This window comes from Mus caroli, unplaced genomic scaffold, assembly GCF_978045245.1.
Source record: "Mus caroli unplaced genomic scaffold, Mus_caroli_1 scaffold_14, whole genome shotgun sequence".
Classification (NCBI taxonomy): Eukaryota; Metazoa; Chordata; class Mammalia; order Rodentia; family Muridae; genus Mus; species Mus caroli.
The window spans coordinates 47,741,584-47,754,054 of record NW_028227269.1 but is presented as its reverse complement, the minus strand read 5'-3'; the positions used below and the strand labels follow the sequence as shown (position 1 = coordinate 47,754,054).

Sequence of the window (12,471 nt, the reverse complement as noted above, 5' to 3'; positions counted from 1 at the left end):
TTCTTGTTGTTAAAGGAACGAAAGATGAGCCCTTTTCTTTTCTTTAGCACATAGCCATGGCATAGATGGTAGTTTGACTGCTTTGATGACATGAAATGGCAAGAGGACACAGGTCATGAAAAGCATGGATACAATGGTGCATGTATTGTCCCTCTTGTAACCGTGCTGCTTTGAGGAGTTTTATTGTTCTTTTTTTAAAAAAAATTTTTATTAGTTAAATAATTAGTTTTGGCAGCTACATATGGGGAGGACCTCCAGGTGGGGCCTCTGGATGGCATTTCCTTCAGTCTCTGCTCCACTCTTTGTCCCTGTATTTCCTCTAGACAGGCACAATTCTGGGTTAATATTTTTGAGATGTTTGATTGGAGCAAGAGCTTCCCAGGAGCCAACTGGAATGACATTTGCTGAAATACGCAACAAATGAGAAAGAGAACTCGAAGAGACCATATTCAAAGGTTAGGCACAGCCCCTGGTTGAGTTGAGATATGGGGCCACCTACCCATCTCAGAAATATTATTATTATTATTGTTTTGGGTTTTTTTTGTTGTTGTTGTTGTTTTGTGTTTTGTGTTTTGTTTTTTCAAGACAGGGTTTCTCTGTATAGCCCTGGCTGTCCTGGAACCCACTTTGTAGACCAGGCTGGCCTCAAACTGAGAAATCCTCCTGCCTCTGCCTCCCAAGTACTGGGATTAAAGGCGTGTGCCACCACCACCCGGCTATTCTTTTCAAGAGAGAAGTTTGACTTTCATTTATAATCTTTGTTCGCCTCATAGCAATCAAGTGCTCATACAACATTCCCACGAGATGGCAACACCATTACAGTTGCCTTTATCTGTCACTCCTCACCAATCCTTCATGATCTTCATTTTGCAGACATCTGTATCTGGATAGGGACTTAGGAATAGTCTTTTGCCCAATTCCAGGTGGAACTCTGGTAATATTGTCAAAGTATTAATGCTTTAAACTAATTTTCACTAAAACATTAATGGCTTCCATATAATAGTGTCATTGTCAATGCAGCAATTCAGTACTTTAAGTCAATCCCATTGAGAAATAGTGACATTTTTCTCTGAAAAGCCACTTCAGAAGGTTGTGTTCATGGTGTCACATTATGGTGCCTTTCAAAATGAATAATCAATCTCAATGTTGCAGAACCGAGGTCCTGCTATATGCCTTGGCAAAGGAAAGTAATTATAGAGAGGCAGATGACATGTAGCTCAGTTGCAGAGTGCTTGCCTAGCATGTACAATGTCCTGGGCTCCGTTAACAACATGCCTATGTCCCAATCTTTGGAGATAAAGGCAGGAAATTCTGGATATCAAGTAAACACTTATGATATTTGGAAATCTTATTAAGGAGACCATAAACTAAAAGTTTTTATTTTACCTCATGCTTGAAGATAGGATTATGAATGTTTGCCTGTTAGATTCAAGATAATAAAGAAACAAAACCTCTCTATTCCACTGAACTTACTTAAGTAATTGAATCAGTATTGTTGCTTTATTTGATATGTGCTACTAAATAGGAAGGAGAATTTTGCATCATGGATGATTGTCTCCTTGCATTTAACAAATATGAAGCACCCTGGTTCTCTACCCTGCTCTGCTCTGTGGTTTGTGTAGCTATCATACTTAAAACTCAAACGCTGGTGTGCTCTAAGTTAGAGTTTATTAATTAAAGTATATTTTTTCAATTAATTGAATGCTGAAAATCTGCCTGCTCTAATGTGTAGGCTTGATGATTAAAAAGAGTAAACCAAGTATGTATTCTTATTCTCACAGAAGTGTGACTTGCTAACTTCAGAAGGAAGGATTTCTAATGTGACTCAGTGAATCTGAGATTCACTGACAGAGAGAGAGGAAGCCACTCTTGTCACTCCTCAAGAGAATTAAAGGCATAAAGGTATCACTGGAGGAATAGAAAGCTGATTTAATGGCGGTATCAAGGGAATCAACTCCAAAAGAAGAATTCAAAAATATGGTCCAGGAATCAGCACTGAAAATTCATTCATGTTGATGTAAAAGAATAAAGGTTTGGGAGTATTAGCTCCTACCTTATCAGTTTACTAAAATCTCTGCATTAAGGATTCTTTTCAGTTTAGTCTAGGGAAGGTTCCCTTTGTGATGAACAAAAGGTTCCCTTTTCATTTCTCACTGTTCTGATGTGTGCAACTGAGCAAAGATATTCTCATTTGGGAACATTTCTGTAAGACAAAAGACACCGTCAATAAGACAAAAAGGCCACCAACAGATTGGGAAAGAATCTTTACCTATCCTAAATCAGATAGGGGACTAATATCTAATATATATAAAGAACTCAAGAAGGTGGACTCCAGAAAATCAAATAACCCCATTAAAAAATGGGACTCAGAGCTAAACAAAGAATTCTCACCTGAGGAATACTGAATGGCTGAGAAGCACCTGAAAAAAATGTTCAGCATCCTTAATCATCAGGGAAATGCAAATCAAAACAACCCTGAGATTCCACCTCACACCAGTCAGAATGGCTAAGATCAAAAATTCAGGTGACAGCAGATGCTGGCAAGGATGTGGAGAAAGAGGAACACTCCTCCATTGTTGGTGGGATTGCAAGCTTGTACAACCACTCTGGAAATCAGTCTGGCAGTTCCTCAGAAAATTGGACATAGTACTATCGGAGGATCCCACAATACCTCTCCTGGGCATATATCCAGAAGATGTCCCAACCGGTAAGAAGGACACATGCTCCACTATGTTCATAGCAGCCTTATTTATAATAGCCAGAAGCTGGAAAGAACCCAGATGCCCCTCAACAGAGGAATGGATACAGAAATTGTGGTACATTTACACAATAGAATACTACTCAGCTATTAAAAACAATGAATTTATGAAATTCCTAGGCAAAATGGATGGACCTGGAGGGCATCATCCTGAGTGAGGTAACTCAATCACAAAAGAACTCACATGATATGTACTCACTGATAAGTGGATATTAGCCCAGAAACTTAGAATACCCAAGATATAAGATACACTTTGCGAAACACATGAAGCTCGGGAAGAACGAAGACCAAGGTGTGGATACTTTGCCCCTTCTTGTAATTGGGAGCAAGGCTCCCATGGAAGGAGCTACAGAGACAGAGTTTGGAGCTGAGACGAAAGGATGGACCATGTAGAGACTGCCATAGCCGGGGATCCATCCCATAATCAGCATCCAAACGCTGACACCATTGCATACACTAGCAAGATTTTGCTGAAAGAACCCTGATATAGCTTTCTCTTGTGAGACTATGCCAGGGCCTAGCAAACATAGAAGTGGATGCTCACAGTCAGCTATTGGATGGATTACAGGACCCCCAATGGAGGAGCTGGAGGAAGTACCCAGGGAGCTGGGGGGATTTGCAACCCAATAGGTGGAACAGCAATATGAACTAACCAGTACCACCCCAGAGCTCGTGTCTCTAGCTGCATATGTATCAGAAGATGGCCTGGTCGGCCATCAGTGGAAAGAGAGGCCCATTGGTCGTGCAGACCTTATATGCCTCAGTACAGGGGAACTCCAGGGCCAAGAGTTGGGAGTGGGGGAGTCAGGGAGTGGGTATGGGAGGGTGTGGGGAACTTTTGGGATAGCATTGGAAATGTAAATGAAATAAATACCTAATAATAAAAAATATAATAAAATAAATAAATAAAAAAGAAAGAGAATGTATAGGCCATCTAAACTACAAAGACCTGATTTAAGAATCCCATCATCTAGTTGATAGTCACCATACAGGACTGAAGAATTCTTCACAGGCAATTTGAGGATCCTGAGCTGTGGACCCTCCTCTGAGAGAAAGGACAGGGGAATTTCTGCTTTGCATGAGTACTTGACTCAAATCAAGGGCATAAAGGCAAAATTTTGCAAAGTGTAAGTGATAGGGACTAGGGAGATGGCTTGGTAGTTAAGAACACTGATTGTTCTTCCAGAAGACCTATTATTAAATTTACAACACCCATGTGTGGCACACAACTAGCTGTAACTCTAGTCCCAGAGAGTCTAGGCACTCTAAGGCTCTGAGCACACTACACACACATGGCTTCAGACATACATTCAAGGAAAACACTCATACACAAAAAAGAAAAAAGAAAAAAAGAAAGGAAGGAAGGAAGAAAAATTGAAAAAGAAACAGAAGAAGTAAAAGTAAGTAGAGAATATAGACAGTAGGATGTACTCGGGGTGATGCACCAGACACCCTTAAAATTCAAGCAGTGGCTATTTTTTATTTTTCTCATTTAGCTTTTATTTAGAAAACTTCAGTGAATTCTTCTGAAACTATCTTCAAGATTTTATTCTTCAATACACAAGCCCAATGTATCTTCGACAACAAGACAAATATATTTCATAATATTCTCTAAAATAATTACTAAAGTCTTAACAAAAAAGATTCTAAGGGATGGATATTTGTAAAATGGAAACACAGGTCTTATGTCTTGGTAATTCACTTTGAAATGTTTTAATAATTCAAATTTTTAAAACTCCTAAGAATAAAGTAAAACTTAAGCCTGAAATGATCTTGAAAGTACAATGCTTTTGACTGAAGAAATCAATTCTACTAGTAGACTTTTGATCATTTAAAGCAGAAAGGAATATCTGCTTCATTTTCAGCAGGACAAGGCCACATTAAAGCCAGACCATTCCATCAAAGGAGCTTGATTATGTTCTCAGTGTTTTAAATTATGCATACGATGGGTGACACAAATACATGTTTAAGTGGTTGCAAATTTAAAAAATCAATATTCCCAAAGAACTAAAATTATGCCCAATCATAAATAAAAATTAATTCACTTGCATATTTTGATCTACAACTTATGCTAGAAGAGAAATATCTTTTTTCATCAACTTGTATTCATTATATTTCATACAAATATAGCTCAAATTAAACATAAGCTTCTCAAATAGTACATATATATATGTGTGTGTGTATGTGTATATATATATATATATATATATATGTGTGTATATGTGTATATATATGTGTGTATATATACATATATATACACATATACACACATATATATATATATATATATATATATACTGTTCTATGTACTTTGTTTTGCAGGTGATCTGGAGGGAGATGTGGACTGCCATGTTTCAGGGAACCAACAGCATCCCAGACCCATTGTTCCCAAAGGAAATGAAGCCTATCTGGGAATGCACTGGTGTGCTCTGCATGGAGCGTGGAAAATAGCATATGTCACTACTGTACAGCACACAACAGACAATTATGATTCAACTGTCCAAATTATAATCAGTTTGACAAATGTCCACAAACGTCTTCATTCTATTTTATATTTTCCCTAAGACAAGGCAATCACACAACCAGACAATTCCATCAGGGAAGCTTGTTAGCTGCTTAGTCTGTTAAACCCTGGTTGCCATAGCATCTAGAGTTGAAAAAGCTGCAGATTGGCATGAAAAAGCATGTCGACAATTGCCCTGTCACAGCATGCAAGCCAGGTCTGCTCAAAGGCAGCACACTACAAGTTTTCTTTCCCAGTTTGCACTACCCCATGCTGTTTAATAATATCCATTTACTGGTATTGGGATTGATCTAGCGCAGTGTAAAATTCACATCTAGTGAGACTTTGCTTTTCACATGGAGTGAATTCTTTAACAAATGAGAATATGGCAATTAATTTAGAAATGTAATACTGTATGCCCTATAAGAAGTATATTTAGATTTAATAAAGAAACTGTCCAAAAATTTTAATGCACTGTTTTAAAGAGCACAATAGTTTTACTTGGCATCTTTTCAGTTGACTTTCTAGTCATTTCTAAAGCCTTGTTAGTCATACTTCAGTGATGACAGACAGCATTCAAATTACAGTAGTATATTTTAAACCATGTTTTAATCATACCATAGTCATTTCTTCTTCATATGCATGCTATAATTTAATTAAGGACATATATTTCTAAAATAACTATAATTTAATTAAAGATTGATATCATGAACTCTGAAATTATAGTCTAGAGAGCAATGTGCATCAATTTTTTCCAGAGGGATCATATACTTAATGGTGATAAATTACCATGTATTAATAAGAAAACTTAGGTTTCTACCAATGGGAACTCAAACCCCTGCCAACTATCGGATTCATGTAGTCTATAGATTTTGAATAAAGTAAAGTGTGTTTACAAACAACAGTTGTTAACTTACTGGAACTGTAAAAATCTTAAAAATATCTACTGAAATTTTGAATCTTGGTTAATTATTTCAATTAAGACATTTATAGTTATAGTATTCAGACTTTGCCCATTACCTCTTGTCCTAATATTTCTTCAATTTAAGTTTTTGATTTCCACAAAGAACAAAATAATCTAAAAATATGCAACCTACTAAACCAATATGAGTTTCAAATAAAAGAATTTTTAGGTATTATCTACAATGCATTCTTTTACTTTGATGCTCATTGCTTTGTTATTGTGGTATAACAAAGGCATTTTCTACTGTGTATTGAATGAGCTCTTCATTTTGAACTTTTCACATAAAAAATGTTGATCTGCAGCACGAGAAAGTGATGAGCTGACAAGGAAATGCTGAAGTGATGGTTGCTCTTCACATTCTGAAGCTACTGAACACCGTTTGCACTTTTTCCTTCTAAACAAGTTTGTCTATTGGTATTTTCAATAGAATAATCAAAGCAAGAGGCCTTCAGTTTTATACGTGCCTGTACGTTTGCACACACTCGTGCACACATGCACACACAACACACAACCACAACACAATACATATACAACACACAGCATATACAACACACCAACACATACCCAACATACACAATGAATACACACACACAACACACACATGACACTCAACACATGCACACAAGTGAAAAGAGTGATACAGAGTAGACCTCTTCAATCACTAATGTTAAGCCCCTAATTTTCTAGGAATCCTCAAAATAAATCTCAAAATCTTGACATAAAACTTGGTTCACATATGGTGTCCATGAATGTGTTTCCTTATACCACATCTTCCAGGATTTTTTTTTTTTTAAGGAGGAAAGCTGTTTACTTGTTAAAGGTCTTTTTATAAGCTTTGATGACTCAAAAACACCTTCATTTTAACACATGGAATTTGGCAACGAGCATAACCATGCTACCATTTGAAAGACTTTGATATTTTGAAAAGAAGAAGATTAAAAACATCAACGATTGAGAATAAGTTGGCTCCGATGTCTAGAACAAAAATTTCCCAAGTATGAATTTTAATGTGAAGACTTACTAGTGAAATGTATCTGCCAGAATAGCATAACCTATCAAAGCCCTAGTTATTGCAAATAAATAACATCCAGTAGTGCCACAGACTTTACCCTGGTGTCACAAGATTAAATATGGGACCAAATTGTGGCAAAGAAGAGATGGCAGTTTGCTATGTAAATGTTCACATAAAACGGAAAGGAGTGGAGATATCATATCTTCTCATTACATTTTTCATTTTACATTTTACATTTATATTATATAATTATATTTAACGTTGTTTTTTATTATTTTTTCCAATTTCTTTCATTTACACTCAGTTTGCCGCAGAGCAGTTCATACTGGATTAAAACAGGGCACTGCCTCTGATCTTGACTTAGGACACACATACTTTTCTACAAAACCTAAAGCCTGGCCTCACAGAAACCGGAACAGACTTCTACAACTCAGAGTTCCGTACCTACAACCACAACAGCATGCAGCTCTTTGTCAGCCCAAGGTTATCTCTTGACAGTGATTTGAAAACATATGCTATCCTTGTATCCAGCCTGCGTTCATATTGTGCATTCCCAATATGTTTTAATTAATTATGTATGAACTGCATTTTCTTTTTACACCTGGCTGATTCTCTGTTTATTCTTGTATTTTAATATAAGAAAATAGTCATGCATTTCAGTTCTTTAGAACATGTTCATTAGATACAATGACTAATATAGATATGCTCTATAAACAATCTCATTTTGGCTAAAAACAAAATTTTAATTGATAGTCTATAAAGAAAATGTCAATAATCTTAAAATTGCATAAAAAGAGAAAAGGGAAAAAACACTCTGACTTGTGATCAGGGGGAGTATTTTGCCATGACATGATTCTTTTCATGGTAAAAATATCACAGTTAAAGATACACCACACCACAATGTTTTATTTCTTCAAACATCCAAGTGACTTTAATTTCCCCAGTGAAGCACTGGCTTAAAAGGAATGTAAGTTTCGTCCAAACACTCGCGTTCTTGGGTGAGGCAGTTCTTGCTTCTCTGGGTGATTTTGCCTTGTTCTGAAATTGTCTTCACCTGACGCAGAGCGCATTAACTGCTAGATAGGCATCACACTGTCTGTCTCCATGCTGTAGCATACAGCCGTGAATTTGCTACGATCTGTTTAATCAGCAGTGCATTGATTTTCCCGCAGCTTTCCTTCATTTTAGCCCCATAGCAGGCTTCTGTAATTTCCTTTGGACAAAGTGTAACCAAACTGTGCTAAGTGATGTTGATTTGCAGGCAAAAGTAAAGGGGTAAATATAAATTAACAAGCTATAAACATTTTACAAGTGGGGAGTCAATAAAAACAGTGTCTGCAGTTTCTTTAAAAAAAAAATGATTTGAAGCAGATTGTTAACAAAGGTGTCCAAAGAAACTGACATGAGTCTGAGAATAATTTTTGCGCTTTGTGATTAAGAATTGATCAGTCTAAAAGCCTCAGATGCAACTGAATCACCCATAAGCTGCTGGCCTGAAAGGGCTCAGCGGGGGCTGGTATTTGTTTGTTAAACTCCCATGATTCCAAGTAGATAATTGGTCTGTGAAGTTCATGGCAGAATCTGAATTTGCTTTCTTGCTTCCCAGCTGGCTGAGCACTGGTTTATAGACTTCTGTGTACAAATTTAGCCAGCAGCAAACCTCACATCTTTAATATAAAAGGTGTTTTGTTGTGTTTTTCAGGTGCTGAGTGGAAAGCCCACACTCCAGAAGCTCATTAAAAGGGCCAAGTTACAGTACAGGTTTATTTCTGTCACAGCGTTTCTGAAAACAGTGACAAGGATTAATATGTTTCTTTAGTACTGGAAAAAGCCTGACACAATCCCTTGTGAATTTGATCATCTGTTTCATTGCCTGTAGAAGATTCAGCTTCCTATTATATCTGAAAGTTACAGCTGTAAACTACTACTGGTAAGGATTCATAAGCTACTGCAGAACCCTGGGGCAAAGCTAATTGTTTTATTAAACATTTGCTAATTTACTTATTATTTATTTCATATCTCACCCTTATAGTCATTTACTACTCTTCCTCAAAGTCAAGAGTGTCTTAGCTCCTTGTTTGTATAGAGCAAATAGAGACACAGTGGTTTAAATTTCAGGGAGTTTCAGTAAAAGTTCTATGAACCAGTGTGTTGGAAAAATATCCAGTTTACATATTTTAATTTAAGAAAAGGTCACATTTTACAGACATCAAAATGTAATTTTCTTATTAAAAATATTAATGACATGAATATATACTTCCTGTTCTGACAAATTGTGTAACACTGGACATATTAATTTAATTGGTGGATGCTATATGTCTAACAGGACTTACCATGTGACATATGCAAACTTTAGGAAAGTGTAAAGTATACAACAAAATGTTTGTTTTATAACAAATTAAATCTATTTGATATTTTTTAAAACTGAAAGTTTTAGTAATGTGCAATTATCTATAATAAGACAAATATGCTTAGGAACTGAGAACTTTTTGGCCTCCTCCTCCATCTCTTATGCTCATTGTGGAATGTCTATTCCTTCCCCTTTTCTTCTATTGTGAAGACAAATGCAGAATTCAAATATTCAACACAAAAACACATATTTAAAATAGTTTCAAATGGTATGAATTCAGAACATGCAAATGTAAAGGTTGAAATGCACAGCTCCCTGTGTCAAAATCCCTACCCACACTTTATTAGTAGTGTCACTGATGTCAAAGTTGAGTGGAATGAAGAAGCTTACAGAAGTTGTGTGTCTAGTTTCCTATATCCACAGACATTTATCCCATATTTGATTCTAAATATGGAATAGAGCTACCTTGTTGTTGTCCTCAAACACTAAAAATAAAATCAAAACAGCAGTGAAAGACCAGCCAAGAAAAACACACTCTATCCCTCGTGTGCTACTTCTTTCTGTTTCTACCAGCAGAATCTTTTGCTTTGTGTTTTCCATCAACAGAGTCCATAATAGCAATAACAAAATAATCGTTAGTATGATCATGTATTTCAACATGTCCAACAGACATCATGTGGTACTGTGTATCAGGCACAGATACACAAGGAGACCATGCATCATGTTACAATGGCAGCCACTGCTTTGTACTGAAGGGCCACATAATCTGCAAGCAAATTTGTTCTCAGAGTAGAATGTGTCTCAAGTGTTAGTAATTAGAATGAACACACCACGGATGGTTCAGTGGATACAGCTGCATCATTCCCTGATGAGTTTCATCCCTTGAGTTGTCCTATTATATTTCACGTCCATACCTAATGGCAGCATAGTTATTTCTATCTATAGTATTTCTTTCAATGTTTTTGTAAGATTTCCCTTACGACCATGACTCAGTGAAAAACATTTTGGTCACATGCTAGGCAGTATTTCCTTCAGTTGTGAACACTGATGGTTGCATCATTATTGCATATAACGTGTTTCTTATGACCTAAAGCTTATAATAATGATTTCCATGCATAGTGCTATGGATAATTTGTATATAGATATCATTTTAAATGAATTCAAAACATATGATTTGATGTTGTATCTTTAAATTTAATTCTTTGAGTACATAAACACATACATTTTTAAAAGATGTGTTCTTCTTACTGAATTGTGTAGGTGTTTTGCCTATGTGTATACATGTGTACAATATGCATGCCTGATACCTACAAAGGTCATAGAAAAGTAATGGATCCCCTGGAACTGGAATTACAGATGATTAGCCTCCATGTGGGTACTTGGAACCCAATCGTGTTTCTTGCAAGAACACCAAGTGCTCTTGGCCACTGAGCCATCTCTCTATGAACCCTTTTGCACATTTTTATTTTCAAAGAGACACATATATCTTGGTTATCAATTTTAAGTTGCTATGCTTATCACATTAAATAAAAAATAGTGTTATTTTATGAGTGAACAAACAATTCACAGCAACAATATTAATTTAACAACAATTAAAAGTCAGTATTCTTTGCTATCAATAGTTCACACTGAAAGTTTTTTAATTCCAGGACTTCTAAATACTTATGTGCTTATCAAAGTTTTATTGGCTAAGTTGTTGACTCTTGTTCACAGGATAAGTCTGTTGTATGACTTTCAATCAACCTTTGACCACTCAGCACACGTTGACAACTCAGTAAGTGCTCATTAAATTGAATTATTTAGTCATTCAAGATATATGTTGTCGATCAATGCTGCCTTTACAGGTGTTTATCAATTCTTTCCCTGTGTAGTAAAGGTGTTCCTCTTCAGGTAAGTGTCAATTATAATTGCAAATTATCACTGATTTTATTTATTGTATTTTCTAAAGGGAAATAATATCAATAGGAATTAAAAGCCAGAAAGTACTGTCTCCATATCATTTTAAAATGCTATGATAATTTTGTAAAAGGAGCTTAATATTATAAGAATGGGAAAAATGTTGGAAATTCTAAGCGTGACCCTCTTTTGTTGTCTTGGTAAGTCTATAAAATATAGATCCCTATGAAATATTAATAAACATGAGCATAAATACAAGAAGAATTCTATAAGGAATGATTGCTATAGATTTATGAGAACATTAATCAGCCACATCGTTCATTAGAAATTGCATATAAAAATATAATGTTTAAATTTTGCAGCTGCTTGATTTGAGTAGGTAAACATAGAGACCTTATATTTGCCATAGAAATTTAGACCAAGAGAAGATGGAGATACATATGACTTATTCAAACACACCTTGACACTACTCTAGAGGTTAGCCAGTTAAAAATAGCTAAATGTTTCAACTTGCAAAGAGCATCTTAGTTGACAAAAGAACAAATATTTTTCACATTTAGACTAGATGAACACACAAAAAATCTTCCCATGTTTACTTTGTACTAGTCACAGGTTTGGAGTTTTGGTCATTTCCTTGTCAGTGTCTGCTCTCAGATATTAAATACTAAAAGAATGGGCATTAAATGATTCATGCCCCTCCTTAGAATTGGGAACAGAACACCCATGGAAGGAGTTACAGAGACAAAGTTTGGAGCTGTGACGAAAGGATGGACCATCTAGAGACTGCCGTATCCAGGGATCCACCCCATAATCAGCTTCCAAACGCTGACACCATTGCATACAAGAGCAAGATTTTGCTGAAAGGACCCAAATATAGCTGTCTCTTGTGAGACTATGCCGGGGCCTGGCAAACACAGAAGTGGATGGTCACAGTCAGCTAGTGGATGGATCACAGGGCCCCCAATGGAGGAGCTGGAGAAACCCAAGG

The 12,471-nt window shown here is 36.1% G+C and overlaps 1 long non-coding RNA gene across 1 annotated transcript; it reads left to right on the top strand.

Annotated features, from left to right (window-relative positions):
* The first annotated feature begins 8,168 nt into the window (after positions 1-8,168).
* On the top strand, positions 8,169-12,429 carry LOC147001228 (uncharacterized). The gene is made up of 3 exons (XR_015045121.1): positions 8,169-9,167; positions 11,301-11,361; positions 12,188-12,429. It is a non-coding gene; the product is annotated as an uncharacterized LOC147001228 (long non-coding RNA).
* Positions 12,430-12,471: the final 42 nt, after the last annotated feature.